The 13,797-nt window shown below is 40.3% G+C and overlaps 1 protein-coding gene and 1 long non-coding RNA gene across 2 annotated transcripts in view; both read right to left on the minus strand.

Annotated features, from left to right (window-relative positions):
- Window positions 1-12,979, minus strand: part of LOC147573079 (uncharacterized) — a 36,795-nt gene extending 23,816 nt beyond the window's left edge. The window contains exons 1-3 of the long non-coding RNA XR_015245697.1: window positions 12,915-12,979; window positions 11,468-11,594; window positions 9,730-9,794 (exon numbers count right to left, since the gene is read on the minus strand). This is a non-coding gene — a long non-coding RNA (uncharacterized LOC147573079). The remainder of the gene's footprint in view (window positions 1-9,729; window positions 9,795-11,467; window positions 11,595-12,914) is intronic.
- The window catches only part of LOC147573077 (uncharacterized), a 117,016-nt gene that overhangs the window by 56,539 nt on the left and 46,680 nt on the right, over window positions 1-13,797 (minus strand). The window lies entirely within an intron of this gene.

Consider the following 13,797-nt stretch of genomic DNA (forward strand, 5'->3'; position numbering starts at 1 on the left):
AGCTTTTTATGAGAGGTGAAAGACCTATATACTGAAAACTATAAAACACTAATGAAACTGAAGATAACACAAATGGAATGATATTCCATGTTCCTGTGTTGGAATAATTAGCATTGGTGTGATGTCCATATTACCCAAAACAGTCTATAGATTGAATGCAATCCCTATCTCAATAATAAAAGTATTTTTTTTTTTGCAAAACTAGAATAATCCTAAAATATGTATGGAACAACCAAAGACCTGAAATACGCAAAGCAATAATGAGAAAGAAAAACAAAGCTGGAAATAGCACAATCTCAGATTTGAAGATACACTATAAAGCTGTAGTAATCAAAACAGCATGGCACTAGATCAAAAACAGATACATAGATCAGTGGAACAGAATAGAGACTCCGGAAATAAACCCACATATAGATGATCAGTTCATCTATAGCAAAGGAGACAAGGATATACAATAGGGAAAAGACAGTCTTTTCAATATATTCTGCTGGGAAAACTAGACAGCTACATATAAAAGAATTAAACTGGACTCTTTCTAACACTATACACAAAAATTAACTCAAAATTGATTAAAGCCCTAAATCCATACAAATCCTAGAAGTAAACAGTCAGTAATTCTCTGACATCAGTTACAGCAACATTTTTCTAGATACGTCTCCTAAAGAAAAGGAATCAAAAGCAAAAATAAACTATTGGGAATTCATCAAAATAAACAGACCCCAAGTATTTTATGTGCATGAGACTAAAGCTGAATTTCAAGTCAGAGTTAAAGCATTTCCTAAAATGACTGAGGACCCTTATATGTTTGCTGAAGAATTTAACATATTCATTCCAACTTACCAACCTGGTTTCTCAGATTTTTAACATTGGTTCACATGCTTGTTACTGAGAGCTAGGCCAAATATAGCAAGAAACTCACCCACTGGGAACATCCTGAACAAGATTTAGAGAAACAGAGAAACTTCTTTGGGTGGGGCCAAGACGGCAGAGCAGCATGGAAGTTCTCAGCTTCTCTCATCCCTGAAATGCATCTAGATCAGCACCAAACCATTGTGTACACCTAGAAAATTGATCTGAGGATTAACACAACAATGTGCATAATTTGAACCACAGAATTTGGCAGATATGCAGTGCAGAGAGGTGAAGTGGGGGAGAGAGAAGCTGTGGAGGGTAGGGAGCTATTTTGGGGGAGAGAGGACAGAAAAACTGGGGGAGAGTGTGGTGCACTGGGAAAGTACAGGAAAAACACTCCCCCAAAAGCAGTTGGAGAGAAAGAGTGGAAACACCCATGAGGGACTGAAAAAGAAATCTGTTCCCCAAAACCATTGATAGAGAGTAAGGAAAGGGTTTCAATCCCATTAGGACTCTATAAATAGAGGAGCACAGAGCTGGAAATTCCAGAACTCAATACCTGGCGATGCTCTGGTGGGAAAGGTGAATCCCCATGAGCAGACAGTGAGGTCTGAGGGGTCTGTGGGCCACATGGGGAGAAGCGGTTCCCCTGCTTGGAGGGCATTTGGTAGAGACCATACAGCCTCCTCAAAGGCAAAGGTCTCAGCAGACCCCAGAGAGCAGCCATGTTTGCTGGTATTAGAACAAAGTTGCCAGAGTGCAGTGAAACCTGGTGCCAGCTATGTGTTGTGATTTGCCATAATCTCTGAACCTTTGCCACTGCAAGGATCACATGAACATTTTCTGGGGCAAGCTAGCACCTGGCCAGTGCTCAGCGAGACCCTTCCCCATATGGTCAGAGCAGGTCCAAGCTGCTGAGTTCTCAGAAGTGAGGGGTTTGAAAACACAGCCCCATCTGAGATAAAATTCAAGAGAGAGGTGCCACCTGGCAGACCGACAGCTTGGACACGGACAGTGTAGAAGCAGGGAGGGGATAGAGGCCTGAGACAAAGGAGGGCATGCTTGAATATGGGTGGGTGAGAACACAGAGTTCCTGTGCCAGAAATTAGGAAGCTGAGTAATGCCACTCTCCCCACTCCCACGCATGTGCATACATGCGCTCACAACAATCCACCCAAGTAAGTTAAACAGCACCACCTAGTGGAGAATGGAGCCATTATAACAAGCCCTTCCCAACTGTACCCTCTAAGCACATGCCCTAGAGAACTACCACAAATCTCTCTGCCTGCTTAAAGAGTATGGACTATAGAGTGCTTCATAGTTTGAGTTCTAGGGGAAACCGGATGTAACTTGATTAGGATTTCATTCTGTGTGCTGGTTCATCTATTTGATTTTTTTTTCTTTTTCTCCTTTCTTTTCTTTTTCTTGCATACACGAAGGAAAAAAATTATTTTTATTTTCCTTTTAAAAAAACTTTTTACATTTTTTAATTTTTTTGTAAATATCTTTATTCTCTTTCATTTTCTTCATTTCATTTTATTCTACTTTATTGTATACATTTGTTTTTAATTTTTAAACTTTTTCTTACCTTTTTTATTTTTTTTATTTTTTTCATTTATTTCCCTTTTTCTCTATTCTGTAAAGCTTCTTTCAACCACCAGACCAAAACACACCTAGGATATAGCTACCTTTACTTGATTTTTCTGTGTTGTTTTAAATTTTTAAATTTATTTTTTTTCCTTCCTCCAAAATGACAAAGTGAAGGAATTAAACCCAAAAGAAAGAACAGGAAAAAATAACAGCCAGGGGCTTAGTCAACACAGATATGGCAAGATGTCTGAACTAGAATTTAGAACCATGATAATAAGAATACCAGCACGGGTTGAGAAAAGAATAGAATCCCTTTCCCTTCCTGCAGAGATAAAGGAAGTAAAATCTAATTAGGATGAAATTAAAACTACTATAACTGACATGCAATCTTAAATGGATGCCACAGCAGAAAAAATGGACAAAGCAGAGCAGTAAATCAGCAATATATCAGCAAAATTTTTGGAGAATAATTAAGCAGAAAAAATAGGGAAACAAAGGCAGAAGAGCACAAAATAAGAAGTAGAGAACTCAGTGACTTAAAAAAAAAAAAAAAAGAATAACATCTGAATCAAGGAGTCCCAGAAGATGAAGAGAGAGAGAAAAGGGCAGAAGGTTTATGTGAGCAAATTATAGTGGAAAACTTTCCTAACCTGGGGAAAGACACAGACATCAAAACCCAAGAAGCAAAGAAAACTCCCATTAGATTCAACAAAGACCGACCATCAACAAGGCATATCATAGTCAAATTCAGAAAATACACAGGAAAGGAAGAAGTATGAAAGCAACAAGGGAAAAAAGTCCTTAACCTACAAAGGAAGAAAGATCAGGTTGACAGCAGCCCTGTACACAGAAACTTGGCAGGCCAGAAAAGAGTGGCAGAATATAATCAATGTGAACTGAAAAAATATGCAGCCAAGAATTCTTTATCCAGCAAGGCTGTCATTCAAAATAAAGGAGAAATAGCGTTTCCCAGACAAACAAAAACTAAAGGAGTTTGTGACCACTAAACCAGCCTTGCAAGAAATATTAAGGGGGACTCTCTGAGGGGAGAAAAGGTGAAACAAAACAAAAAGACCAGAAGCAACAAAGACAAGAAAGGACCAGAGAACACCACCAGACACTCCAACTCTACAGGCAACACAATGGCATTAAATTCATATATTTTAGTACTCACTCTAAATGTCAATGGACTAAATGCTCCAATCAAAAGATGTAGGGTATGAGAAGGGATAAGAAAACAAGATCCATCTATATGGTATTTAAAAGAGACCCATTTTACACCTAAAGACACCTCAGATTGAAAGTAAGGGAAGGGAGAATGATCTATCATGCTAATGGTCACCAAAAGAAAGCCAGAGTAGCCATACTGATATCAGACAAACTATATTTTAAAATAAAGACTGTAGCAAGAGATGAAGAGGGGCATTATATCATAATTAACGGGTTCACCCACCAAGAAGAACTCGCAAATGTAAACTTATATGCCCCCAACATGAAGCACCCAAATACATAAATCAATGAATCACAAACATAAGAAATTCTTTGATAATAATACCATGATAGTAGGGGACTTCAACACCCCACTTACAGCAATGGACAGATAATCTAAACAGAAAATCAACAAGGAAACAGTGCCTGTGAATGATGCACTGGACCAGATAGACTTAACAGATATATTCAGAACATTTCTTCCTAAAGCAGAAGAATATACATTCTTCTTCAGTGCATATGGAACATTCTCCAGAACAGAACACATACTGAGTCACAAATAAGCCCTCAATAAGTACAAAATGATCAAGATCACAGTGTGCATAATTTCAGATCACAATGCTATGAATCTCAAAATCAACCACAAGATAAAATTTGGAAAGACCACAAACACTTGGATTAAAGAACATCCTACTAAAGAATGAATGGGCTAACCAAGAAATTAAAAAGGAAATTAAAAAGCACATGGAAGCCAATGAAAATGATAACACGACAGCCCAAAACTTCTGGGATGTAGCTAAGGCAGTCGTAAAAGTATATAGCAATCCAGGCCTTCCTAAAGAAGGAAGAAAGGTCTTGAATACACAACCTAACCTTACACTTTAAAGACCTGGAGAAAGAACAGAAAATAAAGCCCAAAACAGGCAGAAGAAGGGAAATAATAAAGATTAGAGCAGGCATCAACGATATCAAAAATCAAGAAAACAGAATAGATCAATGAAACCAGGAGCTGGTTCTTTGAAAGGATTAACAAAATTGATAAACCCCTAGCCAGATTGATGAAGAAGAAAAAAGGAGAGGACCCAAATAAATAAAATCAAGAATGAAAGAGGAGAGATCACCACCAACACTGAAGAAATAAAAAAACAATCTTAAGAGAATATTATGAGCAATTATATGCCATTTAATTGGGCAATCTGGAAGAAATGGAGAAATTCCTAGAAACATACAAGCTACCAAAAGTGAAACAGGAAGAAACAGAAAATTTGAACAGACCCATCACCAGTGAAGGAAGTGGATTATTAATTAAAAAAGAGAGAGAGAGAGTCCAGGGCCGGATGGCTTTCCAGGGGAACTGTATCAAATATTTAAATAAGGGTTAACACCTATTTTTTTGAAGCTTTTCCAAAAAGTAGAAATGGAAGGCAAGCTACCAAACTCATTCTACGAGGCCAGCATTACTGTGATTCCGAAACCAGACAAAGACCCGACTTAAAAGGAGAACTACAGACCAATTTCCCTGATGAACATGGATGCAAAAATTCTCAACAAGATACTAGCCAAACAGATCCAACAATACATTAAAAGAATTATTCACCACGATCAAGTGGGATTTATACCTGGGATGCAGGGCTGGTTCAATATCTGCAAATCAATCTATGTGATACATCACATTAATAAAACAAAGAATAAGACCATGATCCTGTCAATAGATGCAGAGAAAGCATCTGACAAAATACAGCATCCTTTCTTGATAAAAACCCTCAAGAAAGAATGGATAGAAGGATCATACCTCAAGATCATAAAAGCAAGACACAAAAGACCCACTTACAAATAGCATCCTCAATGAGGAAAAACTGAGGCCTTTCCGCCTAAGGTCAGGAACATGACAAGGATGCCCATGCTTACCACTGTTATTCGGCATAGTGTTGGAAATCCTAGCCTCAGCAATCAGACAACACAAAGAAATAAAAGGCATCCAAATCAGCAAGGAGGAAGTTAAATTTTCGTCTTTGCAGTAGATATAATACTCTGTGTGGAAAATCCAAAAGATTCCACCAAAAAAAACTGCTAGAACTGATCCATGAATTCAGCAAAGTCGTAGGATATAAAATCAATGCACAGAAATCGGTTGGATTTCTATACACCAATAATGAAGCAACAGAAAGAGAAATCAAGGAATCGATCCCATTTACAATTGCACCAAAAACCATTAAATCCCTAGGGATAAACCTAACCAAAGGTGTGAAAAACCTATACACTGAAAACTATAGAAAGCTTATGAAAGAAATTAAAGAAGACACACACACACACACACACACACACACACACACACACAAAAGGAAAAATATTCCATGCTCATGGATTAGAAGAGCAAATATTGTTAAAATGTTGATATTACCCAAAGAAATATATTCAATGAAATCCCTATCAAAATAACACCAGCATTCTTAACAGAGCTAGAACAAACAATCCTACAATTTGTATGGAACCAGAAAAGACCCCAAATAGCCAAAGCAATCCCGAAAAAAAAAAAAAAAAAGAGTGGAGGTACCACAATTCTGGACTTCAAGATGTATTACAAAGCTGTAATCATCAAGACAGGATGGTACTGGCACACAAGCAGACACAAAGATCAATGGAACAGAATGGAGAACCCAGAAATGGACCCACAAACATATGGCCAACTAATCTTTGGCAAAGCAGGAAAGAGTATCCAACAGAAAAAAGTCTCTTCAGTAAATGGTGTTGAGAAAATTGGACAGCAACATGCAAAAGATGAAACTGGACCACTTTCTTACACCACAGAAAAAAAATAAACTCAAAATGGATGAAAGATGTAAATGTAAGACAGGAAGCCATCAAAATCCTAGAAGAGAAATTAGTCAAAAACCTCTTTGACCTTGGCCACAGCAACTTCTTACTTGACATATCTCTGGAGGCAAGGGAAACAAAACCAAAAATGAGCTACTGGGACCTCAGCAAGATAAAAACCTTCTACATGGCTAAGGAAACAATCAGCAAAACTAAAAGGCAACTGATGAATGGGGGAAGATATTTGCAAATGACATATCAGATAAAGGGTTAGTATCCAATATCCATAAAGAACTTATCAAACTCAACACCCAAATAACAAATAATCCATTGAAGAAATGGGCAAAAGACATGAATAGACACTTTTCCAAAGAAGACATCCACATGGCTAACAGACACATGAAAAAAGTCTCAACATCACTCATCATCAGTGAAATACAAATCAAAACCACAATGAGATACCCCCTCACACCTATCAAAATGGCTAAAATTAACTCAGGCAATAACAGATGTTGGCAAGTATGTGGAGAAAAGGGAACCCCTTTGCACTGCTGGTGGGAATGCAAACTGGTGCAGCCACTCTGGAAAACAGTATGGACGTTCCTCAACAAATTAAAAATAGAACTGCCCTATGACCCAGCAATTCCACTACTAGGTATTTATTTAAAGGATACAGGTGTGCTGTTTGCAAGGGGCACATGCACCCCAATGTTCATAGAAGCATCAACAATAGCCAAGGTATGGAAAGAGCCCAAAAGTCCATTAACCAATGAATGGATAAAGAAGATGTGGTATATATATATACAATGGAATATTACTTGGTGATCAAAAAGAATGAAATCTTACCATTTGAAACAAGTGGATAGAACTATAGTGTATTATGCTAAGTGAAATTAGAGAAAGACAAATATCATATGTCTTAACTCATATGGAATTTAAGATACAAAACAGATGAACATAAGGGAAGCAAAAATAATATAAAAACAGTGAGGGGGACAAACCATAAGAGACTCTTAAATACAGAGAAGAAACTGAGGGTTGCTGAAGGGGTTTTAGATTGGGGGATGGGCTAAATGGGCAAGGAGCATTAAGGAGGACACGTGTTGGGATGATCAGTGGGTGTTATATGCAGGGGATGAATCACTGGATTCTATTCCTGAAATCATTATTGCACCATATGCTAACTTGGATGTAAATTAAAAAAACAAAAAACAAAAAACAAAAGAAACTCCCTTCCCTCCCTGTACCACCGTCAACATTAAGAATGTCATGCTGCTTTGATACAAGTAGAGAAAAATAAATACCAGTCAAGGCCAGGAAGGAAAAAAAAAAAAAAAAGATTTAGAGAAACAGGACTGCTATCTTTTGGCAAGATCCTCAAAAACTTGCTGGAATTCTTTGCTGAGCAACGTTTTTATTAATTTTTAAAATTTTTTTATTTGAGAGAGAGAGTATGTGACTGAAGGAGGGCAAGAGAGAGAGAGACAGAATCCCAAGCAGACTCTGTGCTCTCAGCACAGGGCTCAACGTGGGGCTTGATCCCACAAACGTGAGATGACCTGAACCAAAATCAAGAGTTGGACGCTTAACCGACAGCCACCTGGATGCCCCTCCAATGAGTAATTTTAATGGTTTTTCCTAAGCCTGAAGGTTGGAACAAAATTCAGTCTTATACAAAAAAAGCCTCATGAATATGTTCATGATTATCACTTTTGACTCCAAATTGTCTTTAATGCAAACTCAGCTCCTCCTTTAGATCTATGTTTACTAATGTGCTAGTCTGGGATCTTTCCCTTTTAGTTAAAAGGACCAAGATGGAATGGGAAACTATATCCACTCCAGGTTTAATTAACCTGAACAACCAGTTTGCTCAGACCCTAGATGAGTCACATAGTGGAACGACTGTTAAATTTTCAATGCTCAACTCCAGCACATAAAGACCCCCTAAAACTAGAAGCCTAGTTCCTGCTGTTACCGCAAGAACTAGGACATTGCAAAAAAGATGGTTATAAATTTAAGAGCTTCAAGGCACTTCACCCCTCTTGCCAACCTTTGCAATGTACTCCCAATTCCCAATGGTGGGATTCCAAGGAACAACTGAGCACTTCCCAAGCCTCCCTCTTAATCTGGAGAAACTACTCTCCAGATTGGGAATGAATATATCTCTGTCTTTACTGAAGCTGGAACTAACCCCAGGGCTATAAAGCAGCCCCAGCTTCAGAGTACAAAAAGAGTTCAATCAGTGGGGATCTATTAAATCTCAACAGGTTCCTATCTATGAACCTATTCCCTTTGATCCAGGCCCTCTGAGAGACACACACCCTATTCTTCTTAGTTCTTTGGCCACTATGTATTAACTGGACAGAGATTTCTTAGAAAAATATCATGCTGTAACTTCTTTTGCCCAAAAGGGAAAAATAATTCTAGAATGTGACAACAGTAACCAAAATAGCAAAAAGGGGAAATAAATGATCTTTTGGCACCTTTTCTATGCCTTGTCTCTGCTGGCACTATAGTTGAGTCTGGAGGTACTGATCATTTATTCCTATTGGATCAGCTACCATCCTCTTTATGGGCAAAATCTTCAACTGATCTTGGCAGAATCCACAGTGTACCTCCTGTCAAGATTCAAATCAATCCTGAAAAACTTCTCCCTAGAATTAATCAATATCCTATAAATTAAGAAGGCCTTGAAGGCATCAACACCATGATAGAATGTTACAAGGCTCATGGCCTCATCATCCCCTTCAGTAGTCCGTGTAACACCTCTGTAATACCTGTGAGAAAATTCAACTGCTGAGGATAGTACTTTGTCCAGGACCTCCAAGCAATAAATAGCACTGTTATCCCTCGATATCCCCTTCTTCCCAAACCTTCTACTCTACCAACATCCACTCCCACTGAAAGCAAATTTTTCACTGTACTTGATATATGTGGTATAGTTTTTAGCATTCCAGGTGATAAGTATAGCCAGTATCTTTTTGCCTTCACTTGTAGAGAATGACAATACACCTGGACTGTAACCTCCCTGGGATTCACAGAGTGCTTCATATTTCTCACAAGCCTTTAAGGTTTGGATGATGTAAAGTGTTCTGCAGGCTGTACTTTGTTACAATGTGCAGATGATTTCCTTCTTTGCTCCCCTCCTCATGCCTCTTCACAGGAAGACAGCATCCACCTGTGAAAACTTTTGGCTGTCAAAGGCCCATAAAGTCTCCAAAAAAATTGCAGGTTGCTCAAACTCAGGTCAGTTATTTAGCTCACCTGTTCTCAGAACAAGGCCCACATCCAGATCCAGGCAGATCAAGGCATCCTCAGTTTCTCACCACCTAAAACTAAGGGCCAATTACAAAGCTTTCTTGGACTGTCTAGTGTCAAAACTGGATTCCAAACTTCTCTCTTAAAGCTAAGCCTCTATATGCTTTACTAAAACAATACAATCCTAACCCTACTATTCAGAAAGAGGGGGATGACACAGCCTCTGAAACATTATACCTTTAATTTCTGTTCTGCGGGCCATTTGTATACAAGAGAGCCATGTATACCCACAATCGCCTTGCATGTCCTATCACATGGACTGTCCTTCATCACCAGCCATGGGCTGTGGGCCACCTCCCCCTCCTCCACCAGCTCCTCCACCTACTCCACTTGGTAAGATGACCTGAGCTGGATGAGTGACTGGTAAAGCACATGCATCTTCTTCATGAAAGACTTGGTGGGAATGATGTAATGATGGTTCTGAGTCTTGGCAACCCACCTGCAAACCTGGCTAAGGACACTGTAACATATCTCAAGTTTCTCAGGACTTACATACAATGGGCTGTGTCATTTCCCTGTAATGAGGTGAGCTATATGTTTCTCTTGTCAAAAAGAAAGAGGATGGGGGCGCCTGGGTGGCTCGGTTGGTTAAGCGTCCGACTTCAGCTCAGGTCATGATCTCACGGTCAGTGAGTTCAAGCCCCGCGTCGGGCTCTGTGCTGACAGCTCAGAGCCTGGAGCCTGTTTCGGATTCTGTGTCTCCCTCTCTCTCTGCTCCTCCCCTGTTCATGCTCTGTCTCTGTCTCAAAAATAAATAAACGTTAAAAAAAAAAATTAAAAAAGAAAAAAAAAAGAGGATGTTTACACAAAGGCAGAGGTATGAGAGGTACTGGTGTGTTTTTTACAGACACAATGTTGTGGGCTCTGTGAAGGATGAGGTACACTCCTAACTTTAGGTGCCTCAGGTGTCCTGTGTGAAATGGGTCACATGCATTATATGACACAGACCTTGTGATCACCATAATGGAAGCACCAGTGAAGGAAAGGGGGAAACCTGAATCACACAGGAATAAAAGGGAAGTGAGGACAGTAAGCAGAGTCTGAGGAGGTGCAGAGGGTGCTGGGGTCAGTGAGACGCAGTTGCAGGCCATTCCTGGTCACAGCCTCAGCAGGGAGCATGAGGTCCACACGGAGCTGCTATGTGGGATCACTCTCAGTGCACAAGGCTGTGTTCACCTGTGAAATGTCATTTTTGTCAAAGTGCACCTAGGTAATCACCTAAAAAGGTTATTGTCTCCTTGGGTTTTCTGAAGGATCTGATATTTGTGGAAAAAAAAGTCCTGGAGATATGGGAAATTTAACTTAGTCTTATGGAAATGCTTGTCTGCCCAAGTTCATATCCCTCAATGACACTGAAAGTGGAGACAGGATCTAGATCAGCTGAGTGCCTGCACTGGCCTTCACCCTGGGTCAACCTACAGTTGAGGTTTGGCCAGAAGCCGCCCCTGCTGGGCCCCTGTCATCACCCGGACTACAGATTTCCATCTCCTCAAATTTCTCTCACAATATTCTGAGGCTTTGCCTGTGTTCTTGCTGGCTCAGCCCTAATACCAGTTCTCGGTGGGACCTACACAGAACCTCAGCTGTGTCCTCTGTGAAAAAATATTTGTTTTGAACAACATGATGAGAAGAAGACATTAAATACATAAAGCATCTGCAAAATGTCTGGGAAGTGTCCACTCACCCTTCTCACAGTTTCAATTAAGATGATATCTCCACACAACGATCATCAAAAAAAAGATGTTCATGGAAATTCATTAAATGAAGACTGTTAACACCTCAGCCCAGGGACTTCTATTAAAATCCAGGACCTGCCAAAGAAAAGAAAATTCTGAGAATGTGTATATTCAGAGATCTACATCTGAGATCTGAAGACAATCATTTTCCATTACATATAGACTCACAGATGCAGCCTCACACTCAAATGTTCATCTGAGGCCACAGATGAACTACAGAAGACAGAATGCATGTAGGAAAACATAAGACTATAGGGAAATACACCAAAATCTCTTAAATCTCACTGCCTTATGGCACAACTATTTTGAAATTTGAAGACGACTGTGCAAGGTGACAGACTATGGGGATTATATACTTTAAAAAGGTGTCAGATCTGCCTGAATGCTTTCCCTGCCCATCCTGCCCCCTCCACTTTGTCCTTCCTAGTGTCCCCTAATACACCTTTCACCGTTCTGTCTCTGTCAGCATCCGCTTCTAGGTGGACCTACTCTCACTCTCCATCAGTGCACACAGTGGGGTTCTTGTACACACAGGTAACAAACTGGCAAAAATGGCAGTGATGGTGGATAGTAGCAAGATCACCCTTTGTGTGGGGAGCCCGAGAGAGTTTTCTGGGGTGGTGGGAACCTCCTACATCTAGATTTATGGAGGTGCTTATGCTCATTTATTGTGGAAATATGTACTGACTCCCTGGTGCCTCATGGTCAAATAGACAGGTATCTTTCCCTAGCATATGGCTGATTTCTAATGGTGGGTAAGGATGAGGGACCAGCAGTGACTGTGGGAGAGGAGTGAGGAGGCCACACATGGAGTCGGACCCTCGCCCAGGGTGCCAGCTCTCCCCATACAGCACCATGTGTAGGAGGGCTCTGAAGAGCAGAGATTTCTTGATCAGTCCCGTGAACTCCATAATCCTCCTGCAGATTCCTCACTGAGGGATGGCCAGGGCAGAGGCCAGCAGCTGGAGGACACCCTGATCATGGCTGGAATGGAGCAGTGGACCTGGGGGATTGAGTCATGGAAAGGGAAAGGCAGAAGGTAGGGACAGGGAGTTTGAGAGACAAAGAAGAGAAGAGAAGGGAACTTTTAAACTGACTTCAGCTACATTTCTGTGTGAACAAAAGGGGATTCTTGTCTCCAAGGGTGGGGAAGAGGACTGGCAAAAAGACAGAGTGACATTCTCAGCTCAAGTGCCCAGGATATCTGCCTTGCTCTTGAATACCTAACACAGGAAGCCCGTGCTCTCTGTCATCATTGGAACTGCAGCTCGTACCATTTAGTGACAATCCAATTATGAAGCCCTCCTCATTAAAGTAGTGCAACAAAATTACGTGAAGAGACACAGAGATACAATACAAGATAAAGCCCAAAAGTAGACCGAATGCAGTACTTACAGGAATATAGACTATCAGAAAAGGAGGTATCCCAAAGCAGGCATTCAGACACCTGGGCAATACCTGAAAACATTAAAAAATGTAGTCGTTTCCTCAAAATAAACATTAACGTTGGACACAAAGGAATCCAAAGGAGTTTGTACTACTAAATCAGTAGTGATTTAAGGATTAGAGAGATTTCATGGTGCTATACCCATGAGATCAAGTCTCGTCAAATTATACCCTTTAATCTGAAGCTATTTGTTATATGTAAATTAAGCCTCATTAAAGATAGTTTCAAAACATACAATACTAGAAAAAACTGTGGGAAAATTCCTTGCTAATCCTGAAGTCCATGGGTGATATGAGTCTCTCTGACCATGTCTCAAAAATCCAAAAAAAAAAAAAAAATAAGACATTTAAAAAATTAATAGTAGCAGAGTAGGAGGACCCTGAGCTCACCCTGTCCCATGTTTTCAACTACCTAACATCCACATCCAAGTCCATAAACCAGAGAGCGATCCAAACACTGGCAGAACAAACTCCACAATAAACAGTGAGAAGCTGCATCTGAGAGGTTAAGAAGGTCAGAAAGGTGGAGGGCAAATGCCTGCAGAGAGGGCAGAGAAACTGAGTCCTCACACCAGGGAGCTCACACAGGGAAGACTAATCCCCTATCAGAGGGGCTGAATTCCTTGAGCTTGGATCCTGGAGCTTTGTGGTCAGCTGACTCAGTACTGGGTGATCCAGGAGGATGAGTGATAGCTAGGTCCTTGCCTGTGTAGAGAGGCAATGTAAACATGGTAGTTTACACAATGCCAGAGGCAACAGGAGACAGATCTGTTCATGCGAAATTCTGAGTGTGTTGCGGGACTTCTCCAACAATGAGAGAGCTCACAGGCAC

Source organism: Puma concolor, chromosome E3 (genome assembly GCF_028749965.1).
Source record: "Puma concolor isolate L17-30 chromosome E3, mPumCon1.1.hap2, whole genome shotgun sequence".
NCBI classification, from domain to species: domain Eukaryota; kingdom Metazoa; phylum Chordata; class Mammalia; order Carnivora; family Felidae; genus Puma; species Puma concolor.